The following is a 24431-nucleotide window of genomic DNA, read 5'->3' on the forward strand; positions in this document are numbered from 1 at the left end:
TACTGTCCTGCTTGTCATGTTGTCCTCTTCTCCAGTCATTCTGACTTCACTACAGACTTGAGAAACACATTTCTGATTTCAGTGAGATGACTGTGATCCCCCTCTGTCACTGCTGGGACAAACCCTGTCCTGTGCTCTCCTATTTGAGCTGCCTGCACTTAAAACTCATCAACTGTGATATTAAGAGAAAAGGTAAAGCAGAGACAGGGCTTACTTATTGATCTTGATGCTTCACTTATGAGACATCACCAGAGCCAAGGCTGCTCATCAGAATGTCCTTTTATTGCAGTGATTTTTTTATAATGTGAAATGTTGGTTATAATCCCATTTATAATGTGAAATTTTTATTATAATCACATTTATAATGTGAGATGTTGAGTTAAACATTTCACCCAGATCACAAAACTGATTTTATTTGGTGCTTCTGAGCAGTGTCAAAGTCTGGTGAGACCATCCTACCTTTTCCCAGTCTTGCTGATACTGAGTGCCCTGGAGAGCCTGGATGTGAGCTCCTTCCCTGGGCTGGGCTCCAAGAATCCACAGCTTCTGCTCCCACTGACATATTCCCACTTTAAATTGTTGGAATTCACGTAATCCCAGTGTGGTTTTGGTCTCCAGGTGAACATTCCCAGCTCTCCCAGCCTTTCCTCCCAGCAGAGCTGCTCCATCCCTCTGCTCATCCTGGAGCCTCCTCTGGGCTCCTCCAGCAGCTCCAGCTCCTGCCTGTGCTGGGCCCAGGGCTGGGGCACTCTGCAGGTGGGGGCTCACCTGGCCACAGGGGCAGAGGGTCAGAATCCCAATCTCTGCCCTGCTGCAGACAACAAACCAATTCAGTTTGGAATTAACTCTGAAGCATCCACAATGTTCCAAGCTCATAAAGAGATAAAATCCAACATCACATGGAATTTCATTCAAATTTATGGAACTGCCTGGAAATAGAGATCTTGAAATGGCTGTTCCCAGAAAATCCCAGCTCGGACAGCAGCTCTCCCTCAGCACTGGGGCAGGGTCACTGCCAAGTCCTTGGCAGGCCCCACATTTCAGATATGCCATATTTATGAGTCCTCAGCTGTAAGATGTGGCTGGGGTGTGTGTTCTATTTCCATCTGTCAGAGCTGGGGCAGCTCTCTGCTGTTCATGGGCAGTTTTCTTTGTCTCTCCCACAGCCAATCCTCCCTCCAGGAGATCTCTGCTGTCCATGGCCAGTGAGTGTCCCTGCATGGCTGAGAAAATTCCATCATCCATGGGGAGAGGCTGTGCCCAGGGGAGGAGCCAAGCATTCCTACCTGGATACAATCTGACCTTGGCACACCACAGCAGCCTTTGCCCACTGCATTCCCAGAGGAGCAGCTTTCTTCCCCACTGCATTCCCAGAGGAAGCCCAGGCCCATCCCCACCAGCCCTGGAGCTTCAGAGGAAAACTCCAGCCTTGTGCAGGATCCCTGCTCCAGCAGAAGCACAGCTGGCACTGCAGGAGGGCTGAGCCACCATGGGATGGGACTGCTGCCACCCCCCTGACACACAGGCTGCCAGGCCTGTTCTCACTCTGGCAGTGATTTGGTTTTGTTGTTAGTACTATTGCATTTGTATTTTTAGTTTTCCTAGTAAAGAACTGTTATTCCTATTCCCATATCTTTTCCTGAGAGCCCCTTAATTTCAGAATTATAACAATTCAGAGGGAGGGGGTTTACATTTTCCATTTCAGGGGAGGCTCCTGCCTTCCTTAGCACACACCTGTCTTTTCCAACCAAGGCATTATGACTGGGGATGTATGGATTTGCACAGAGACTCCTCCAGGCTCCTTCCATACCCTCAGCACACCAAGGACTAATTCATCCTTGTCTCTTGGCCACTTTTCAGGGCAAGTTTTCCTTGAAAGAGCTGCACCAGGGGTAGAAGTTCAGCCACAGTGGTGTGATGGAACAGCTGTGGTATCACCCAGCCTTTTTCAACAGCCATCCCAGGATTTTTCTTTGGCAAAGAAGAGACCACAAGGTGTTGAGGGCACCCTTAGAAGGCAATGCTGAACGCTGAAGGTGACAAAAGTATGCTTGTAGCCTCTACAAGCTCTTCAGAGCTTGCAGAAGAGCCACGTTTAGCAAAAATGATAAAATAAAATATACTGCAACACATCCTCTCCCTGTCATCCTGAAAACAGAGTGGATAAAGGATACTGGATTCAGATGTGATTTCATCCAACAGGACAAACCCCTAGGACATGTTGGCTGGAGGGAGACAAGGGCAGTGTGAGGCCAAAGTCCTGAGCCAGTATTTCTTTACTCTTTTTAAGGAACAGAATGTGAGCCCTGCTCTGATCTGCTGTGCAGGAGGGAGGGAAGAAGAAGAGGGTGAATGAAGCACTTTCTGTTCCTCTGGACAAAAGCCAGGCCAGGAAAGCAGAGGAGCAGCAGCTCAGGCAGAGCTGGAACAGCACGCCTGCACTAATGGGTCATGGGAAGAGCAGACGCAGGCACAGTCACCAATCCCACCTGGAGTGTCCAAGGCCAGGCTGGACAGGGCCTGGAGCAGCCTGAGACAGTGCAAGGTGTCCCTGCCCATGGCAGGGGGTGGAATGAGATGGGCTTTAAGGTCCCTTCCCACCCAAACGATTTTGGGAGTCTGTGATCACAAAGTACTGAAGCAGAAAACCCAGCCCCAGCCCTGCGGCCCCAGCCGCAGGGACACTCACAGCCACATGTGGCTTTAGGGACATTGGACAACTGGCATTTGGATTGCCAAAACCTGAGCTGGGTCATCTAAAGCCCTTCCTTGGCCACACCTGCAGCACTCCAGCACCCTCCTGCCACTTCAGATGTGATCCCACATTCCCAGGATCCCTGAGGTTGGAAAGGCCCTCCCAGCCCATCAAGTCCAAGCTGTGCCCATCCCCACCTTGTCCCCAGCCCAGAGCACTCAGAGACACCTCCATCCCTTCCCTGGGCACCTCCAGGGATGGGGACTCCACTTCCAATGTCTGGCCACCCTTTTCATGAAGAAATTTCCTCAAAATCCACCCTGAGCCTCCCCCAGCCCAGCCTGAGGCCGTTCCCTCTCCTCCTGTCCCTGTTCCCTGGAGCAGAGCCCGACCCCCCGGCTGTCCCCTCCTGTCAGGAGCTGTGCAGAGCCACAAGGTCCCCCCTGAGCCTCCTTTTCTCCAGGCTGAGCCCCTTTCCAGCTGCCTCAGCTGCTCCTGGGGCTCCAACCCCTTCCCAGCTCCCTCAGCTGCTCCCCAGAGTCAGCACTGAACGACGAGAGCTCCGTGGGGTACAGAAGGTCAGACTAGGGGGGTCATCTCCAGGCCCTCCTGCAGGGTCCCCAGGAGCCCCAGTGACCACAGCCACCCATGGCCTTGCTCATGGTTTGTACCTCACCAGGAAGATGAAGGTACATCTGGTGGGCTGGAAGATTTTTATTCCATGCCAAATCTAAGGATTTACACCAGCCACAAAACCAGAGCTGCCTGCATCTTCTCCTCTGCAGCAGCTTGCAGCCATCCAAGAGCCCCCAGAACCTGCCTTTTTCCCCACCTCTCCACAAGCTCAGTAGTCCAATAGGATGTGCCTGTTTCTCTGGCAAAAACAAGCCTGGGAGTCAAGCGGAGTTCAGATCCATAACAGCAAAATGACTGAAAAACTTGGAATAGAAAGAGCCAGAAGATTTTTCCTTGGCTGCTGCTTGGGAAGGAATAAATTCTCATAGACAGCTCAGAGTCACAAGTCAATAAATTTCTGTACTGGTTTAAACTCCATAAAGATCATGAGCAGCAATTGAACAGCACAAACATTTCAATTCTTCCCATGGATTTTTTTACATGAGGAAAAATAGAAAATAATTGCTTCAATAAAAGTCTTTAAGGAAAACTAACTTGGAAAAACTGGGCAGTAGCAGGCAGTTAATGACACCTTTTGTGTGTGCTGGGCAGGCTGCCCCAAATTCCCTTTCTTTTCCCTGATCAAGCAGGCAGCCATTCAAGTGTCCCCAAAGCCCAGCCACAGGGGGTGGGAAGTGATTAATCCTGCACCAGCTGCCCCCCTGGCATCCTTCACGTGTTTTTCCAGATAAAATTAGAAAACACTTTATTCCCCCTTTAATTTGCAGGATATTCACCTGCACTCCCAACACTTATTACCACGTTCACGTCAGGATAATTCAGCTCCAGGGCCGGGGTGAAATTGAGTTTCATTTCCCAGGCCATGCATTATATTTTAATTAATTCTGCTCATAGCTATTAGCACAGGGCCAGGCTGAGCCTTGGAGGTATGCAGGAAACTCCAGGAAAGCCATTTCTGCAGGAGTATTTTCACAGGGAAGCTTTCTCCTGGCTCCTGGGTTTGTGTGGAATTTGGGGGCAGTGGGAGTTGTCCAGCGTGGCTGACTGAGAAGCCAAATCCACCAAAGCTGGAGGGAAAGTGTGGGAAAGGCTCTCCCGGCTTTGCATTTGTGGCTTTTGCAGAGGAAATGAGAGCACAGAAGCTGGGTGACACCTTCAGCCCATAATGGTAACTCCTCATCCAGCTGGATCAGAAATTCCACACCCATGAGGGTATTTGGGGCTGTTATATGGAAAAAGGCAAGTTCATTACACTTGGAGCTGCTGGAAACTCTTTGGGAGGGAAGGGCAGGTGGATCCAGCCCCTTCTGCACTGGTGATGGGAAGCAGGGAAGGAGCACCAAGAATTCCCTGTATCCTGAGCTGTGGCATCATGGGAATCATCCCAAGGCTCTCAAACAAGAGTTCAAGGTGCCCTAAAAGCCTCTCCTACATTTTCTTTTGAGGCAAGTAATTTATCAGCTGCACAGTTTTCCATCAGCTGTGTGAAACCAGTGAAAACATTCCCACAGGGAGGAAGTTCCAAGATTTTTTCCCCAAGGAATTTTGAAGCCAATTCAGGGCAACACACAGAACCTGCACCACAAAAGCTCTGCCTTCTTGTGCCTTTCTTCTTCTTAAACAGGAAAAGCCCTTCATTTTCTAAACATGGTTTCCATTTCATAGTCAGGAAAATAATACTCCAAGCGTCCTCTCTCCTGGGTAAAACTGTTTCACATCATTCCTGCAGCATGTGGCTTCATTTCAGGAATTTTCTGTCTGGCAAGTGTCACAACTGAGGTGCAGGATGGGAACTAAAATGGGGAAAAGAATTTGCAGTATGTTTATTCTGACTTCTGGAAAGCTTCAGTAAGGTCCAAATGATGCTTTTGGACAGGGAATGTGACTTCTGCTGCCAGTGGTTTCCCCCTGAATTGAGCCCAAAGACACAAATACCTGGAAAAACGAACAGCTTTAGAGTCCCTTTTTTTATTGAGCCTTAAATAATTCTGCATTTTTATGCATGGCACAATCTATATTTGAACAAGACAAGTGGGAAAGCACATGAAATCCAGTGATTTGTAACTGAGGACTGAGAAAAACCAGATTTTTTATATGGGGCTTTAGTTTTTTACTCTGAAGGTGGCAGGGGAGGAAATGCAAGTTAATTTATAACATGATCTTCCTTTAAATCCTTCCCGAAGAAGCGAGATATAATCAGGGCTGGGAAAAATTTGGATAAGCAGCTTTGCAGCACAGAAATATTTTTTGCGGTAATGCTGGCCAGAAGAAAGTGGCTTTCCTGCAATTCTTTCTTTGAGTGTCTGGTCAGAAACCTTCATCCAAAGCTGCAGCAGCCTGAAGTTCTCCACCCCAGATTGCTGGGATAACACATCCAGGGCACTGAGGATTTGGTCACCAGTGATGAGGCTTTCCAGACTCTGCAGCAGCAGACATATGGAGCTTTGTCTGGGGAAGAGGATGATGAATCCCAGCTTCTTTAAGGTTGGAAAAGCCCTCAGAGATCACTGAGTCCGACCACTCCCCAGCACTGCCAAGGCCACCACTGCCCCATGTTCCCAGGTGCCACATCCACAGGGCTGTTAAACCCCTCCAGGGGTGGGGACTCCACCACTGCCCTGGGCAGCTGTGCCAGGGCTGGACAACAAATTCCAGGAAGGAATTTCCCCAAAATCCACCCTGAGCCTGCCCTGGCCCAGCCTGAGGCCGTTCCCTCTCCTCCTGTCCCTGTTCCCTGGCAGCAGAGCCCGACCCCCCCGGCTGTCCCCTCCTGTCAGGAGCTGTGCAGAGCCACAAGGTCCCCCCTGAGCCTCCTTTTCTCCAGGCTGAGCCCCTTTCCAGCTGCCTCAGCTGCTCCTGGGGCTCCAGCCCCTTCCCAGCTCCGTTCCCTTCCCTGGACACGCTCCAGCCCCGTTCCCTGCCCTGGACACGCTCCAGCCCCTCAGGGTCTGCATTGTCCTGAGGGGCCCAGGGCTGACCCCAGGACTGACCCCAGGTGACCACACCTGTGCCCTGCACAGGGGACAATCCCTGCCCTGGTCCTGCTGCCACCCTACAAAAGACAACCCTGTGTCAGGAGGTTTCTTTAGCTTCCTAATTTCCCCATCTGTTGATTCCCAGGATTAACAATCCCTGGCTGCCTGAGCAGCATTTGCCACTTCTCTCCAGTGTGTCAGATCCCCCTGCCCCTGGCAAAGCCCCGGGCTGGGAATAGCACAGGGTGCTAACACAGGGTGCCCTCGTGGAGCAGAGCCAGGCTGCAGCAGCTCGGGGGCTTATACTGGTTTAGTGTAAATACAGAGCTTTAAACACAGCCACTTTTGATCTCCAATCAGAGGCAGAATAATAAAATAATCCACTAAAGATGGAGCTCGGGAAGATGCAGGCACTAAAAGCATCCTTTGTTGGGAGGCCCAGCTGGCTCTGGATCAGAGAGCTCTGCCTGGAGATGGAGAAAGCAGTTAATTTGTTCTGCTGCTAAAACACAGATTAAAGTACAAGGGTAAAGCACAGTAAATAACATCGTGTTCCTTATCAAAGCCAATTGAATGCTTGTATAAAACAAACAGAAACATTTTATAATTCAAGTGGAAAAGGGAAGGAGGTTGGATTTGCACAGACAGACCCAGGCATGGTTTTTCAAAGGAATTTTCTCTCCAGGAGAGGAGCAGTCCTGACATGCCTTCATTCAGGACACACTCAGCTGTGGACATAATCCATCACCTGGAGCTCTTTTTTTTTCTTCAATTAATTATTTGGAGTTCCCAGTGTATTAATGGAATGGGAGATCTCATCTCCACAGCCTGCTGAGAGCTCCCATTCCAGCAGCACCAGCTCTCCTGGGCTCTGCCTGCCCTGGCAGTGCTGGGGAGGGACAAGGGGTTGGTGTTTGTGGGTACCAACAATCATCCCATGGGGGCAAGGGACCCGCAGCCCGGTAACTCATCCTCAGGGACACGGCCACTCCCAGGCTGGGCCAGCAGCTCAGGTGGAGCAGTTTATCCAGCTCAAACCATGGATCTGATAAAGAAAGAGCTAAAAGAGCACAGACTGAAATTGGTTATCAGGAAAAAATCCTTTCCTGGGAGGGCGGGGAGGCCCCTGGAAGCTGTGGCTGCCCCTGCATCCCTGGAAGTGTCCAAGGCCAGGCTGGATGGAACTTGGAGCAACCTGGGACAGTGGAAGGTGTCCCTGAGATGAGCTTGAAGGTCACTCCAAGCCCAACTATTCCAGAATTCTTTGGTAATGATGTCGGGATGTCACAGAAGCCAGGAGTGATCTGGGGATAAACCCAAGTGTGAATGACAGGGTCCCTCAGCATTTGTGAATCCTCCACATCCCCTTCCAAGGCACTGCTCCCTAAGGAATGTCCCCCCTTTCCTCCCAGACTGATGCAGACCCAAAGCCACCACTTTGCTTTTCATTCCAATCTCCAGAGACACTCCAGGAGGTAACAAACTGAAAGGATTCTCACCCTGTGTATTTCCACAACAATACTTTGCTTTGCTCTATGCAAAAGCTGTCATGAATATGTATTCCAGCAGCAGCAGACATAAACCAGAGCTGGGGGTGAAACACAGCATGCAGCTCCTCAATTAGAAATCATCCTTCCCTGGAGATAAGGCAAGCTTCACAGGAAAACACCAGGAGCCACCTTGTCCAGAGCAGCCAGGGTTTCAGGAAAAGCCTTGCCCATTTCCCAGAGCTAGGATTGCTGTACTTCCCTCCTGGAATGATTTTATAACGTGCAGTGTTTGCCAGACCATGCAGCCCCAGCCATTCCCAGGTCCCAGAGGTCACCCGAGGCTCCTCCTCAGCAAAAAGCCCTCGTTTGAGGGAGTTTGGTGGTGCTCTCCTGGCACGTGGGTTAACAGAGGGATGTACAAAGGCACCAGGGCTTTGTTCTCCTCCAGAATTTTCCAGGTTGGAGCAGTGCCAGGGAGGGAGATGATTTTTTTTTCATGTCACTTTTAAATGAAGAGGCAATATTCATTATTGCAGCCTATTTTATCTGGTGACAGGAATGGTGAGCTGGTGCTGGTGCAAGCCACGTTCAGCCAGGGAGGATGTGGCACTGTGGCACTGATTTAACCCAACCCTGTTGCCCACACCTGCTGCAGACTGGGCAAACCCTGCCCGAAGGCCCAGCCTGGCTGCTCCAGGCTCACCCAGCTCTGGGAATGAAATCTCCTGTCACCGACACACGTGGCTGTCCCCTCACCTGCAGCTCTCTGGCCTTTCCCCTCGTTTCAGAACTCCTGCCCAAGCTGTGTTTCTGAGCAGGGGGGCAGGGAGCCCCAGCATGGGGACAGGGTGCCTGTGCTGCAGGGAGCTGTGGGGACAGCCACCAGGGGGGACAGCAGGCCGTGCATTAAATCCCTCACAAACCCATCCCAGCAGCCTGAAGAGCCTCACTGGCTTCTGGCCAGCCCCAAAGCACCAGGAGCAAGTGCTCCAGAGACACACTGAGAATGGGAAGCAGGCCCAGATCCTGGAAAATGCAAACCTGGGAGGACAGACCCCAGGAAAACCTCAGAAACCACCAGGAGCCTTCAGCAGGTGCCGAGCCTGAGCTCAAGCCCTGCTGTATTCAGATCACAGCTTTGGAAGGGACTCTGCTGTCAGTGACAGCAGGGCCAAGTGTGATTGCTGTCACCAGCATCAACCCCACACCACGAGGAAGGTCCAGCTCCACTGGGACTGCTGGCTTTCCTCCCACACCGGCCACCAGCAGCACTCCAAAGCAGATTACCCAAACACAAACTGATGGCACACTCAGGGAAAACACACCTCCAAATCCTCCACTAAACCCCTGCTGTGAGGGGTCAGAGTCCCACATCCCCCAGAGTCCTTGGGAGCAGAGCGAGGATCATTCACACAGTTCCATTTGCTGGAACGTTGATACCATCACGAGCAGGATGCCAGGAGAACTGCCACAAGGATGAGCCCACTGGATCACACAGGACAGCCACATGCCTGCCCCTCATTCTGCCACCCGGTGAATCACCCAGAGAGGGCAACAGCAGAGCAAAACCAAGATGTTGCTGCTGGACGCCCTGAAAGTGATGCCTGTTAACATGTTGGGATGCTCCCAGGATTTCTGGCACAACTCAAGGCTTTGCATTCCCATACTTAGGGATACACCGTGCTCATCATCACTTCATCACCATTTTTTTCATCATCAAACAGCAATAAACTTGGGTTCCTTAAATGAAGGAATATTCTACTCTGAGGATGTGCCAATAATAACAAAAATAACAATAATCATATATATTTTAAAATCCTAACAAAGATCCCAGGGCTCCATTTACCACAGGCACTGCCACACCCCATTTTCTAAGGGAAAATTTCAACCTCCTCTGATGGTAACCAAGAGAAGCAGGAAAATCCTAGACTAAAGACTGCCTTTTCATGCTTGCAAAAATCCAGGTGAGTTGACTCTATTTCATGTTTTAAGATTTCCCCTTAGCAAACACCAAGGAGCTGGCCACTTTCTGCCTGCAAGGGAATTCGTTATGGATCAATTCCAAAAGCAGGAGAGCAGAAAAATGGGCATTTTCTGGTAACTTTAGTTGTTACCTGCTGCCCTGCACATGCTCATGGGGAAATAATAGCATCTGCTTTAAGATATGATCATGTAGCTGCCAGGACAGCTCCAGGACTGAGCCAGCAGCTCCCACACAATGAGCAGGAAGCACAAGGTGGAACATGGGGAGATGTGTTTGTGTTTGTACCTGCTCAGGAGAACATTGGCTGCCTTTAAACAGCAGTGCCTTCCAAAGGAACTGAGACAGAGCAGGGAAGGCAGGCAGCGAATGGCAGTCTGGGAATGAGACCTCTGCAGGTCCTGGACAGGACAATCCCAGAGCTCTGTGCCTGGCTGGAGCCAGAGCCTGTTCCCTGAACAGATGCGGCACCACAAAACATCCTGAGGTGGAAGGAGCCCCAAGGATCCTGGATCAGGAATGGTGTGGCCAGTACACCATTGGCAGGGAGGTCATTCTGCCCCTGCACTTGGCACTGCTGAGGTCCCACCTCGAGGGCTGTATCCAGTCCTGGCCCCTCAGTTTGGGAAGGGCGTTGAGACGCTCGAACGCGTCCAGAGGAGGCAACGAGGCTGGAGAGGGGCTGGGAGCACAAACCCTGTGAGGAACGACTGAGGGAGCTGGGGGTGCTCAGCCTGGAGAAAAGGAGACGCAGGGGTGACCTTATCACTCTCCACAGCTCCTGAAAGGTGGCTGTGCTCAGGTGGGGTTGGTCTCTTTCTCCAGGCAGCACTGACAGAACCAGAGGACACAGTCTCAAGCTGTGCCAGGGGAAATATAGGTTGGATATTAGGGAATTTTTTTTTTCACAGAAAGAGTGATAAAGTTCTGGAATGGCTGCCTGGGGAGGTGGTGCAGTCACCATCCCTGGATGTGTTTAACAAAGCCTGGATGTGGCACTGGGTGCCAGGGTTTAGTTGAGCTGTTGGGGCTGGGTTGGACTCGATGGTCTTGAAGGTCCCTTCCAACTCAGTGATTCTGGGATTCTGTGATCAAGTCCAGCTCCTGGTTCTGCACAGCCAACTCAGGAATCAGCTACAGCACGGGCTGGTGGGGCTTTGGGAAGCCAGACTGTGCAATGATAAACAAGGGGTTTGCTGGCTGTGAGCTGTGGCTCTCTCCAGGTTCAGGAGAGCTGCAGAGCAGAGCACCCATGGTCAGGCCTGGCTGCAGGGCAGGAACTGTCCCCCATTGATGCCTCCAGCTCTGGTGACATCTCTGATGCTCCAGACATGTCGTGTGGCCCTGCTGAGGCCGTGCAGGTGTGTCTGTGCTGACCCCAGCCCTGGGACAGGGACACACCAGCTGCTCCACTGCGCCTCAAGCACCCTCAATGTTTTTGCTTGCTCCTTTTTAAAAGCAGCATTTCAATCAGTCTTAGAAGAGAAACATATTTTCTGAGGTGGGACTCAAAGCTGCTTTTCTTGGCAGTATAAATGTGTCCTGCAGTCACTTTTTTTATCTGAGCTTTGCTGTTGCATCGATTCTGTTCTAACCTGCTGTTCATGTGAAAGAACAAATCCTGGCAATAACAGCAGTGCCAGAAAAGCATTTTATAGAATCACAGAGTACCCTGAGCTGGCAGAGCCCCACTGGCCCTGCTCAGGACAGAGATTTGAGTTCTGCTCTGTCAGCTGCATCTCCCCAGCTCATCCAGCCAGAGAGCACACCCCTGCTGCCTCTGTGCCTCAGCTCTGAGCCCAGCCCAGCCCAGCCCAGCCCAGGCTGTTATGGCCCAGCTGAACCTCCCTGATGTGACCCAGTGGAAGTGCTGATGCCTCAGCCTCACTGCCGGGCCCCAGTGCCAAGCACCCGTGAAAGGAAGCAGATTCCATCTGCCAGCATCTCCCTGAGACAGCCACAAAGGAAGGGTCAAATGAGGAGCAACAGCAGGAAAAAAATCAAGTAGAAAAATCTGTAGCATCTGTCAATCCTGCCTTTTAACTGGCTCAGCTGAGCTGGCAGGGACTGCAGCAAGGAGAAGTCAGGCCCACTAATCTGATTAATGGGTGATTAAAGGGCAGCCACTGTGAAAAGAAGGGGCTAAAGGGTTAACAAATACCACACTCCTCACTGGAGAAGAGAGAACACTGTCTGCCTTGATGATGAAATGAGTGCAGTTTTGACAGATCTGGGGCTGCTGTGCTTAACCTCTCCCGCAAGGAGATTTTGAGCTGATTTGCTCTGTCAGAAGAAATCCTTCCCACTGCCAAGCACTTCCCTCTGTCTGAGGATTTAGCTGGCGGCAGGGAGCACAAACAACTTGGAAATCACTTGCTGTAAACTTGTGTACATGTTCTTTGCTCTCTGGCCTAGCAGGAGCTGTCCTGTAACACACCAGAGCTGTGAAGTGAGGTCACCCAGGCAGAGTGGAACAAGGCCTGAGATCCATCCCTCCATGCTGAGATCCATCCCTCCATGCTGAGATCCATCCTGAGATCCTGAGATCCATCCTGAGATCCTGAGGTCCATCCTGAGATCCTGAGATCCATCCTTCCATCATGAGATCCATCCCTCCATCCTGAGATCCATCCCTCCATCCTGAGATCCATCCTGAGATCCTGAGATCCATCCTGAGATCCTGAGATCCATCCCTCCATCCTGAGATCCATCCCTCCATCCTGAGATCCATCCTGAGATCCTGAGATCCATCCTTCCATCCTGAGATCCATCCTTCCATCCTGAGATCCATCCCTCCTCAGCCATCCCCAGAGCTGGATCACTCCCAGGCCTTTATCCAAACTCTGAGAGCAGGACAGAGACATCAACAGGATGAACCACTCTGTGACCAACTTTCTTCTCCTTATAAAGCACAGGATTTGTCCAGGATTTTCCATGAGATTTGGGGGAGAGCCTTCAATAAGAAGCCCAGAGCATGGCATGGCCACAACCAGCACAACCAACACTGCTGTGTGCTCAGCAAAATGAGGGGAAATGGGGGTGGAAGAGACAGAGAAGAGGCAAAATCCAGGAGTTCTCTCTTTGCCTTCGGCCAGATCCAAGGTTTCTGAGAGGGAAGTGGAGCTGGATGTAGCCAACAGCTGGTGTCTGGTGAAGAGGAGGGACATACAGTTCTGCCATCCCAGAGCTCACTCCAGCCTTGGGCAGAGATGAGGGTGACATTCAACCTTCTGTAAATCTGATAGCCTTCAGTGGGCTTTTCATCCTGTAATTAACCTAGAAACTCGCTGAACAAATGAACTTTTAGCAGCAGCCAAGTATCCACACACAGAGTAAAGCAGCATCTTCGGCGTTTCCAAAGACCTCTGTGTTTCCAGTGCAGGGCCCAGGGAAAAGCCTCTTTGCTTGCCCTGTCACTTCTGATTTAGAGCCTTCCCACATCCTGCTCCTCCCTCCAGGCTCCAGACTCTCTGCTGAGCACTCCCCCCTTGATGAAGGATCCCTTTGGTGCCCTCCCTCCCCTCCTCTGAACCAATTTCCAACTCAGAATAACTTGTGAGCTGCAGTCCCGGAGCAGGCAGGGTGTGGGCAGCCAGAGCAATTTATTCTTAGCTCCCTCCCTGATAAATCCCCATGGTTCTGCTGTCAGTGGCTCAGAGGTGCTGTTTACAGGAGGACAGAGTTTCATAAGGCACAGGAGGGACATGGGCAGGGAAATCTGGGGTTGCAGGACCCAGCATCAAACGTGGCTCAACCATCAGAAAACTTCTACCTCTGAGGGACCAACCACGTCTGGAGCAATCCCAACAGAGAAACCTGCTCAGCTCGGAGAGCCCTTCCAGGTGATTACCAGGAGCATTTGTGCAGTGGCTGTTCTTGCCTTTCAGCTGCCAGGATCAGACACTCTTCAGTCTGCTCTGTTTACATGACTTGCAGGAGCTAACTGCTTTCCCTGACAAAGCTCAGCTGCTTCTTTAGAACACACCTTTACTTTCTCCCTTCCTGTGATCCTTTCCAGTAATGAAAGCAGCCAGCCCCAATGGCCCAGGACTTGCTCTTAACTGGAATGAAAATATGGGAACCCAGGAAAAGAAATCTGATTTGCTCTTCCTGAAGATGTGCTGAGAAAAGCTCAGCAGGAGCAACATCATCCCCTGAGATCTCCAGCCCTGGGTCACATTTCCTTGTACCTATAAAGAATATTGCTCTTCTCCTTCCATAAACCCCTAGATTTACACCAGCAGGGTGGGAACTACCTGAGCATAACCTCCAGCAGATATAACTCCTCATTTATCTACAGTTCAGATAATGGACCTGGGGGCGTAGATCAGCTTGGGGAGCATGCACTGTGCACTACCTTAAATGTTGCAATAAAATAAGGAGGTTTATGAATTCCTGTTGTTTAGTTAATCATCGATTTATTTCAGAACCCTGCACACTGCAAGGAAGCTGAACTTGAGGGGAAAAAGGAAAAGAGATACAATTTTATGGGAAGATAAAAAAGAGGTTTATTATATATAACCATTAGAGTTCCTCCTTCAGATGTTTCAATGTCTAATGAAATTTAAAGCTCTCTCTGTGTTTTCCTCCCTCCTCTACAGTGATGATTGCCTTTAGATATACACCCCACTTACAGTAACATAACCAGAAATGATGGCATGCCATAGGTATTTTATTATGCATTCAGTTTTTTAGGGCTCCGATTCTATCTGCACCACAGAAACCTGGTCAGTAAAACTGCCAGAACTTCTGCAAAGACAGCAAAACTGACAATTCCCCATTTCATATCACATTTTCAAACATATCTCCCTCTTAAATGTTACAGGTCTTCTAAATTTGATGCCAATAAACACATTTTCTCCTTTAAATGTGTCCCAGAAAGCCAAGCAAATCCATTAAACACAGCGAGTGCTACTCCGGGAGCAAATGAAACCAGGCAGCCCAGGTTCACACTCCCCTGGCTGCTCATTTTTGGGAAGATACTTCTCAATTTTATTGGACATAAAGGTGTGGGAACGGGGGAGGAGGATTCAATGTCTACATGTCCCTCCCAGAAAATGAAAATACAGCTGCTGTAAATGTTTTCTAAATTTAAATGTAGCAGACTTTTTAGAAGGAAGAAACACTTCGAAGCAGGACATAGGGCAAAGCTCCTTGGCCTGGGGTGCAGATTTCCACCAGAGGGTTTTGGAGGCAGGGATAACACAAATCCCACACCTCCTACCCCTTTTGTCAGAAGCTTTTCCCTCCCAAAGGAGTTGGCTCTTGCCCAGGTGCTTCCCAGCAGGATCCTCCCCTCCCCAGCTGGGACACAGCCGCTGGCACCAGCTCCTCAAACCAAGCACCCAGCAGAGTGGCAGAACCTGCTCCAGACACTCCAAAATAACTGAATCCAAACCTGTCACAGCCCCTCGCCTCACCTGGGGACACCAGACACCCCCTCCGTGGGCTGTCCTTCCACTGGGCACCCATCCACCCTGGATGCAGCTTCAACTGCTGCATCTGAGCTTGTACAGCAGGAAAAAAAATCTATTCGTTGGCTGTTCCACCTGAGGTAACCACCCTGCTCCTGCTCCTGAATGCTCTCCTCGGATCATCCCAGTGCTAATCCCTGAACAACTGTTTGCTCCTGTAATTTAATCTAAATAGACAACAGAACTCTTGTAAAAATGAGACAAAAGACACGGCAAGACACACTTCTGTGTGCCTGACAAAAGCAGCAAATGATGGAAGTGAACAGTTCTGAAAGGCTTTTAAAATGGTTCACTTGGCTGATTTTGGGCTGTCAGCAAAAATTACCAGTGAGGTGCCCTGCTGGAAAGGGTCTGTGCTGCTCCTGCCACGCACACACCCCGAGCCACGGGGACCTGGTCTGCTTTCTGAACCTTTTGTTAGCTGAATTTGGAAGCTTTTGCCCCATGGCCTCAGAAGCAGGTGGAGATGCAGCCCCAGGCAGCCCAGGACACAAAGCCTTGGCCAGGAGGTGCAGCCCAGTGCAGCAGAGGGGTTCAGGGAGGAGCTGGGAGAGCCTTTGGCAAAGCCATGGAAAAGTGATCCCCTGCTCTGATGGGATTTGGCTGTGGCTGAAGGAGCCAGGCTGGCGCAGGGGGTTGGCAGGGCAGCTTGAGGCAGGAGCTGCTGGGAACATCAGGAAACTGCATTTTTTCTAGCTCTGCTTTTCTCAAGTGTGGAATGAAGACATCTGTGCTGGCCATTAAAGCAGGAACATCTCCTGTGATTCCCCACCTCTGAGCACCCTCTGGAACAGGCACAGATAAGGAGAAAACCATTCCTGCCAAAATCTGAGTTCACCAGGCTGGTGAGAGGTTCCAGGATCTGGAACTGGCTGAGCACAAACCAAAGCCACAGGAATGCTGGGTTTCAATGCTCACAGCCAAAGGCCAGGTTCCTGATCCTGGAATAATCCAACAAGGAACATGAGCTTGTTGCTGACCCACGGAGCTTCAAACTGGCCAAAGCCAAAATGCTAAACAGAAACCAGATGTAATTCTGTACATTTAGATGGATTGAAACACAAAATCCTAGGAAGGAGAGGAGGAGCACTGAACTTCCAGATGCAAACTTTGTGTTTGTTTGCAGCTCTACAGCTGCAGAGTTAACCAAATCCAACTTGATGGGGGGTGACAGCTGAGCCCCAGGTGTGGGTTTGGGTTCACTCTGCTGGAGCTCACACTGACTGGAGGGAACTGGAAAGAGGAAAATGTGTCCTGACAGCACAGATTTCACAGAGGGACGGTTCAGTCCTGGGATTTGCATCAATTCCCTCTGTCCAGAGCTTCAGGAACAAAATGGGCAGGCACAGGAGGGACCCAGAGCAGCTGGGGTTCACACTGGGAACCCTCCTGTGCCACCTGAAAGGTGAAAATCAACAATTGTCTCCCTTTGGTGAGGGATCAACATCTGAGGATAGAAAAGACCAGAGAGCAAGAAGTTTCTTCATCATTCACAGTCTTTGCCAGCTTTTCTTAAACATTGAAGGCTCCAGCACCTTCCCCCAGTCCTGGCTCATCAGTTAATAGCCAATATTTCCCTTGGGAAGGAAACAAGAAGCATCCTGCTAAGCAATTCTACAGGCACTGCTCTGCACAATCAAGGCTTGAGCGATGCCAAAGGTACAATCAGATAAAGGAGATGCTGGATGAGGTCAGCCCTGAGCTGCTCATTGCCAAAGCTCCTCCTGCAGACAGGAGCCCCCTCCCTGGCCTGGGAGATGTGCAGGGCAGGGCTGTGCAAAGTGCTGGGCACAGACCTGAGGAATTTCCAAGCTGAGGAATTGCCAGGAGCACCCCCAGTGCCCCTGGCAGAGGCACCCAGGGGGCAGGGAAGGGACACTCCCCAAGGATCTCCTTCTGAGCACCTGTCCCACCTCCAGGGCAGATCCTGGGAGTCACCCTGTGCCTTGGAAAAGCAGAGCTGCAGACTCACAACTCCCATTTTCCATCTTAAATTCAATGTATTTAGTCCAAATGAGAATTTATGCCTAATTGTCTCTCTCAGTTTAACTCTGCTGCTTTGACAGAATGAAACACCTCCTAGAAAAATAAACTGGGGTTCTCTGTGCCTGAGGCAGATCCAGACAGTTCTTGCCTCCCTGGGATTACGCAGGAATTCTTCATTATCAGCTGCATCATTTCCAGTGGGTTCTGTAGTGCTGGGAGATTCTGAGGCTCTTTGCAGGCTGAGCTTCAAGGCACAGATCTGATATTAAAGGAATGCAGTCAGCACAAACCTGTATTTCTTAAAGGAAAAACTCAAAAAAAAAAGTTATCCTGGCATGATTGATGCCACTTCATTTGCATATGCCCACTAGCAGCACTTTGGTTAATTAACACATATTTTGTGTCTGTAGATGAATATGAAACAATGGGTTTGGTGCTGAGGCTTTGGGTATAAATTCAGGCACTGAACAGGTTCACTTCCCTCCTTCTGTATTTTCTGTGTAAATAAGACATAATAACTCTTGAGATGGTGGTGACACATGACAAAAACCAAGAAGAATGTGCTTGTATTTTAGAGCCAGATGAGTTAATTAGCTCATCAAACGGAAGCACTGTTTGGAGGGGCAGGGATGAGGAGCAACACCTTCTTCCAGGGGAAAATTTAATTCTGGAAATATTAACCCTTATGGCTCAAGTTCAGCTCCAGAGGCCTCGATCCAGAACTGCACTTAAGCAGGTGGAACAGTACCACCAAAATTAAAAGGGCTGCCCAGGTGGCTGGAAGTTAAGTGCTCTGCTGGATCCCAGCCTGGGCAGTCAGAGCTGGAATTTCATTTCATTTTCTGATCTGCTTCCTGCACCAGCAGCTTCCAACAGAGGCAGGAAATGCTGCTCCAATCCTTGAGCACAAAACCCCCAAGAGATCCCTCAGTTCTATGGCATCCAGTGCCTCAGTGTGTGGATATTCTCAGTTCAGTCAGAGAGAAAAAGAGAAGGTTTTCTAACCAGGCGAGAGTCTGGGAGACAGTTGGGAAAGAATGTAAATAATTCTCTGATCTCTTTTGTTGTTCACATTGTTGATAGATATGTTCTGCCACCGTGCGTCATTCACTGCACACCAATGGTGTGAGTGTCTTTACTCTGAGACCAATGAAACTAGTCTGCACGATGTTCCCTATAAATAGAGCGGTGCATTTGAAATAAATCAGTTCATTTTCTTGCCTTTGACTTGGAGTCATTTCTGTTCCCGTCCTGCTCAACGGCGGCGCTCTATAAATAGAGCGGTGCATTTGAAATAAATCAGTTCATTTTCTTGCCTTTGACTTGGAGTCATTTCTGTTCCCGTCCTGCTCAGTGGCAGAGCTTTTAGCCAAAGCCAAGGAAGGCTGAGTCACCCTTTTGGAATCTGAGGCGGGACAGGGCTGCAGGTGAGCTCCAGCAGCAGGAGGCTGCTGAGGAGGTCGAGCAGCAGCATCTTCCCTGCTGAGGGACTTCCTGAGGAAACCCTGGCATCAGGAGAGGGACAAAAGAGGCTGAACACCTCTCAGGCCTTAGGCAGAGGTGCATCAGAGCCATCAGATCATCTCTGAGCCAAGAGCCTGGCTGTGAATAATAAATCACCTCAGAGAAGGCAGACAGTTCACTGCTGGGAGGGAATTCCCTCCCCAGGGGCTCTGACTGGGAATGCTGCTCAGAAGGAGCCCCACAGAGCTCCTGGGGATCACAAGGACACTCCAGACAGGGATAAAAGCACAGGGCAATGGAAATCCTGCCCAGCTGTTCCCACTGTTATCTCAGGGATGCTCAGGGCAAGGCTCAGTGGTGTCACATCGAGGGACACACGTCCAGTGCCAGGCTCCTCCTGCTCCTGGAAGGAAAGGGGAGATTTTCCAGGATGGCTGGAGGAGAGAAATGAATTTGGCTGGGAATTTTCTCCTCCCTGTTGCACTGAAGCAGTCCCACAGGTCTGCCAGTACTGGGAAAGCTGTGGCAGAAGGGAGCCAGTGACTCTGAGAGGACCAAAGAGCTGCTGGGATCATGGCAGAGCCCAAGGATGCCAACACCTTTCCTACACCCAGGAGGGGCTGCAATTCCTACCCCAACTGACCTTCAGGCCCAGCAAATCCACCTGAACAGGGCACAGCAAGCACAGCAAGCACCAGGGTTTGTCTGGATCAGAGGGAGCCACGGGCTGGACACGGCAGGAGCCCACAGGGATCTGCCAGAGCCCTTCCCAAAACCCTGGGGCCAGGCAGGATCCTGCAGCCAGAGCTGACATCCCTGCCCTGCACTGTACACGTGGGGCTGGAGACAGACAGTGGGGAGGGTGGGAAAAACAGAAACTTCCCCAGACACTGAAGGGTTTGATCTGCAGCCTTGGGAGAAGCTTGGATTGATGTAAAAATACAATACACGGACATTAAGCAGAAAAACTATAAATTTGTGTTTCTATAGCTGTAAGTAAGAATATGCCAGTGATGCCTCAGGTTTAACTTTTCTATTTTTCACATTCTGTGCTGCTTTAGTGTGTGGGTCTGGGCTTCATATTAGGGGGTGGTGAGCTCTCTGCACAGAGTAGGGAGACAAAACAATTCCTGCTCTAGCTGGGGACCAAGGACAAATGATCCAAATCTCAGGCCCAAGAGCAGAAACAACATGGGCTGGAGAGAGAAAAACAAACAGGATGGGACTTCATGGGCTGGAGCTGGAATTGGACAATGAACTCCAAAATGCAAATGGAGCAGAACTTATAAAGGTGAGAGATCCTGTGACCTGTTGTTCATTTTGTGACCATTTTAGGTAGTGCTGCCCAAGGTGGATCCATTGAGGCCTTTTAAAAATCCCCTACTTTATTCTTTAGCTCCATCTAGTCTCTGTTCTAGAGCAGCCTTCACAAGGCTTCACCTTAAATAAGTGAGAAACTGCATTGATGAGAGGGTGAAGGGTTTCTAATGTAAATAAATACATTATAATGTAGGGGTGTGGTTGCACAGAGTAGCTGAGAGTTTAGAGGTTATAACAGAAGCATCTGTGTGCATGTGAGACAGAAACCCATTGGACAAAAGTATCCACAGTGCAGCAGAAGTAAGTAAAGGTGATAGGTCAGAAAAGCAAAATAAACCCTATTGGGTTAGAAAGTTCCATATTGCCTTGTAGCAAAGAACTTGTGACTCCTCTTGAGCTATGGCTGGCTGCTTGCTCCTCTAAAATCTCACAGCCTCTGAGACTGGTGTTTATCTGAGCAATAAATCATTCTTAGCCCCAAAATAGTCCCATCCCTTCATTACTTGCAGTGACAATGACAGGGGAGCACACCCAGCCACACCACAGGGGCAGGAGCAGGGACTGCCACAAACACTGGGATGTAGGGGGGCTGGGAATGGCACCACCCATCCAGCCTGGCCCTGACACCAAACACAGGGCTCTCCAGTGATCCCAAAAGCAAGGATTGGGGTATCCAAGGGACTTGGGTGTCCAAGGGGCATCCAGGGGGGGATGCTGGGTGCTGCAGCCACATGGGATGGAGGAGGAAGCAGGAAGGTCTCCCTGGAGCTGGGGTGCAGCTGCCTCCTCCAGGGCTGGGACAAGGTTGGGTCACAAACTCTGTCATTGTCACTGCAGATTCCTGTTGACTCTGCAGGGCTGGGATGGATGTGGGCAGGGAAATGCTGTCAGTCTGCTCCCTGCCATCCCATCAGGCTGTCAGCTGCCTCCAGCTGCATTCCTTGTCCGGGAGTCGTTCAGATGAGAAGGAAATTCAGCTTAGCCAGCTCTAAGAGCCTCAAAACGGGGGGTTGTTTGTAAAAATGAACAGGTTTGACCTCAAAGTCCTTGAGAGAGGACAACAGCAAAGCCTCACAGAGACCCCAAAGACACAAAAAGCTGCTTTTTAACTCTGGAATTTTTAACTCTGAGGTTTTGGGTTGAAAATCACAGAAGTGCAACAGCATTGATTACACCTTGCCAGGAATAATCCTCGAGCTTAGGGGAAATCTGTAGTCAATAAAGGGAGAGTCTTATCCCTGCAAAAAGCCAACACTCAGTGAGACAGGGCTGCTCCTGCCCTGCCTGAGTCACCAGACACCAGAAGAGGGATAAAATCAACTCTGTGGCTCTGGCTGGGGTGGGAAGGGACCTGTTTCCCACAGCCCCAGCAGGTGCATCAGAAGTGAGTCTGCTCCTAAGAAAGGACAGATAAAAAGAAAAAAAATCCCCTTGCTTTGCAGTCATGACAGGCAGGGAACTTTCCAAAGGCTTTAGGAAAATAATGGGATGAAAAATCTCTTCATTCCTCACCTCAGTTCATGATGAGCCTCATTTCTTGGTGTCACATTTTCCTTGGCATTTCCCAGAAGCGTTTTTTTGTCAGAAGACAAAGTTCAATTTTGCTGGGAGTTGGATTCTAGGGAGAGACAAGCTTGGTTTTTCTGGTTTATGGGGTAATTTATATCCCAGACACTGCAGCACACGCACAGAGCAAATGTGCTGATGCTCACCTTGCCCAGGGAAGAGGGAGGGCAGATTTCAGTGCTTGTTCCAGGCACCCAGGAGTACTTTGGAGGACAGTTATCCTCCAAGGAGAGCTGCTATAAAACAACTTCCAGAGGGCTTAACTTTGCAGCAGCTCAGCAATTCCTGACCAAACTGCAGCCTCCAGGCACTGGGGGAGCCAGAGCTGCTCCAGCTCATGCCTCATCCCCACAGTAATGAAACCTCAGGGCTGGAAATGTGGCCATGGCCCAGGCAGGACAGGAAGGGCTGGCCCAGGGGGCCAATAAAGAAGGGGAGCAGTGTGCCTTGCAGGATGCTGGCAAGATGGAATTCAAATGATTTATTTCCCTGCTGACACCCCCCATGGCAGCTCCTGCTGCAGGGAAGTCCCTGAATCCTACCCACAGCAGCAAGGAGTGGCTGGGGACAAATCCTGGATGGGGCAGCTCTGAGGGGTCCCTGGGGATGCAGATGAAGGGGTTCCTGAGCAGCCCAGGCAACAAGGGACACAGCCACAAGCTGCACCAGCGGAGGCCCAGCTTGGACACCAGGAGGAATTTCTCCCTGGAAAGGGCTGTCAGGCACTGGAGCTGCCCAGGGGGATTTGGAGTCCCCATCCCTGGAGATGTCCCAGAACACGTGGCACTCAGTGAAAGGGGGAAAATGCAGACTCAGGTGCCTCCTTTGCTATCTCTTTCCCCACAGAGGATGGAGAGCTGGAAGCCCAGGAGAAGTTCAAGTGATGGAAGTCATGCCCAAGAAAAGCCGTGCAGGATGGAAAACTAAAAACCAGCTCTCCTGGGGACACTGGAGGTGTCTCTGGTGTCCCCAGCTGGGCTGGGAGCACCTGTCCAAGGAGTCCCTGGAGCAGCCTCAGTGCACAGAGTCAGTGAGAGCCAAATCCTACAGCAGGGGAAGTTCAAACCTCTCCAAAATGCAGCGGAAAGAGCAGCATGGGTGTGTCCTGCTGAGGAGGAGGAGCAGAGTCAGAGCATCTGAGCTGAGCACGGCAGGAGCTCCCTCAGGGTTTCTGAGACCCACTGGGGAAGGGCACAAAGAAAGCAAACTTTGTCAGATCCATGACCCTGCCCAGCCCCTTGTCCTGCCTCCACAGCCCAACAGCCCCAGGGATGCTGTTCCTGCTCTCCACATCTGGATTTCACCATCCAGGCCCCTGGACAGGCTCTGACCCGGCCCAGTGTTAAACCAACCCCTGACAAATCCCAACCACTGCCTGCCAGAGGCACCAGTCCCATGACAGTCAGTAAAAAGCTGACACCTGCCAGAGTTTCAAGTGACAACAAGGCATGGCTGAGTCCTGAAATGGATTTCTTCACCCACCAGTGACTCTCACACGGGCAGAGCCATCACATTTCCCAGCAAAGATTATCAGAGTCTTCCCAGCATAAAAATCAACTTGTCAAGGACAACAGGAGAATCAGCTGGGGTGAAAATATCAGTCCTTTCTCCCTGCTCTAGCTGTCCCATCTGCCAGCAGATAACAAGAATGACAAATCCTTGGCTCCCAGAGGGAAGCGAGCCAGAGCCTCCTGCCACCCCTTCCCCAGGAGGGACAGCCACAACCCCAGCACCTCCTGCTCAGAAGCAATCCAAACACGGCTCCAGCTCCATGCAGAAGGTTGGGATGGAAGGCATTTTATCAGCTTAGAACACGAGAGCAGAGCTTCAGCTAAAGCACCCTCGAGCACCCCCCGTGAGTCCTGAGCTGACAGCTCAAATGCCAAACTCGGAGCTGAGCTCACACTTGTGCTGATTCCTGCTCTTCAAATAAATGCAGGCAGTGATTGGTTATTGTTCAGGGGTGGAAATATTTCTTCCAACCACGCCACAATCACTCTGAAGAGCAAAATCTCCTCTACCAGGGGTGCAGGTACAAATAAACAGATGGAGGTTGTGTATTCCTGGTGTATCAGTATTTCTAAGAGCTTTTCCAAGGTCAGTCCTACCCTAGTCGTATTTCCTTGCAAATTAACTTGATTTTTATTTGCTAATATCTTTAAGCCCCAATTCTTACTGGTTTTTGGTGTCTGACAGATCAAATACTTATCAAACACTCCAGGCTTTAGTGGTTTCCCTGTTGGTTTTTCCATATCTTGCTCTAACTCACATTTCTTTCCCAGGTAGGTGAGCACAGAGTTTCATTCCCTGCTGGAGGGAGTGCAGCTCTGGGGTCCCAGCACAGGAAGGACATGGAGCAAGTCCTGAGGAAGCCACAGAGCTGCTCCAGGGCTGGAGTTCCTCTGGAGCCAGGTGGGGAGAGCTGGGGGTGCTCACCTGGAGAGGAGAAGGCTCCAGGGAGAGCTCAGAGCCCTTCCAGGGCCTGAAGGGGCTCCAGGAGAGCTGGAGAGGGAAAAGGGCTAGAGAGATAGGATACAGGGAATGGCTCCCACTGCCAGAGGGCAGGGATGGATGGGATATTGGGAAGGAATTGTTCCCTGGGAGGGTGGGCAGGACCTGGCACAGGGTGCCCAGAGCAGCTGTGGCTGCCCTTGGATCCCTGGCAGTGCCCAGGGCCAGGCTGGACGGGGCTTGGAGCAGCCTGGGACAGTGGAAGGTGTCCCTGCCATGGCAGGGGTGGGATCAGATGATCCTTAAGGTCCCTTTCAATCCAAACCATTCCATGATTCTGTGATTCTCCCCTGCCAAGAGCCCCACTTGAGTATCCCCTCCACTGGCTCTGCT

At 50.7% G+C, this 24431-nt stretch overlaps 1 protein-coding gene across 2 annotated transcripts in view; it reads right to left on the bottom strand.

Moving 5' to 3' along the window:
• GALNT17 (polypeptide N-acetylgalactosaminyltransferase 17) overlaps positions 1-24431 on the bottom strand; it is a 215862-nt gene that overhangs the window by 41681 nt on the left and 149750 nt on the right. The window lies entirely within an intron of this gene.

Source organism: Anomalospiza imberbis, chromosome 20, assembly GCF_031753505.1.
Source record: "Anomalospiza imberbis isolate Cuckoo-Finch-1a 21T00152 chromosome 20, ASM3175350v1, whole genome shotgun sequence".
NCBI lineage: Eukaryota > Metazoa > Chordata > Aves > Passeriformes > Viduidae > Anomalospiza > Anomalospiza imberbis.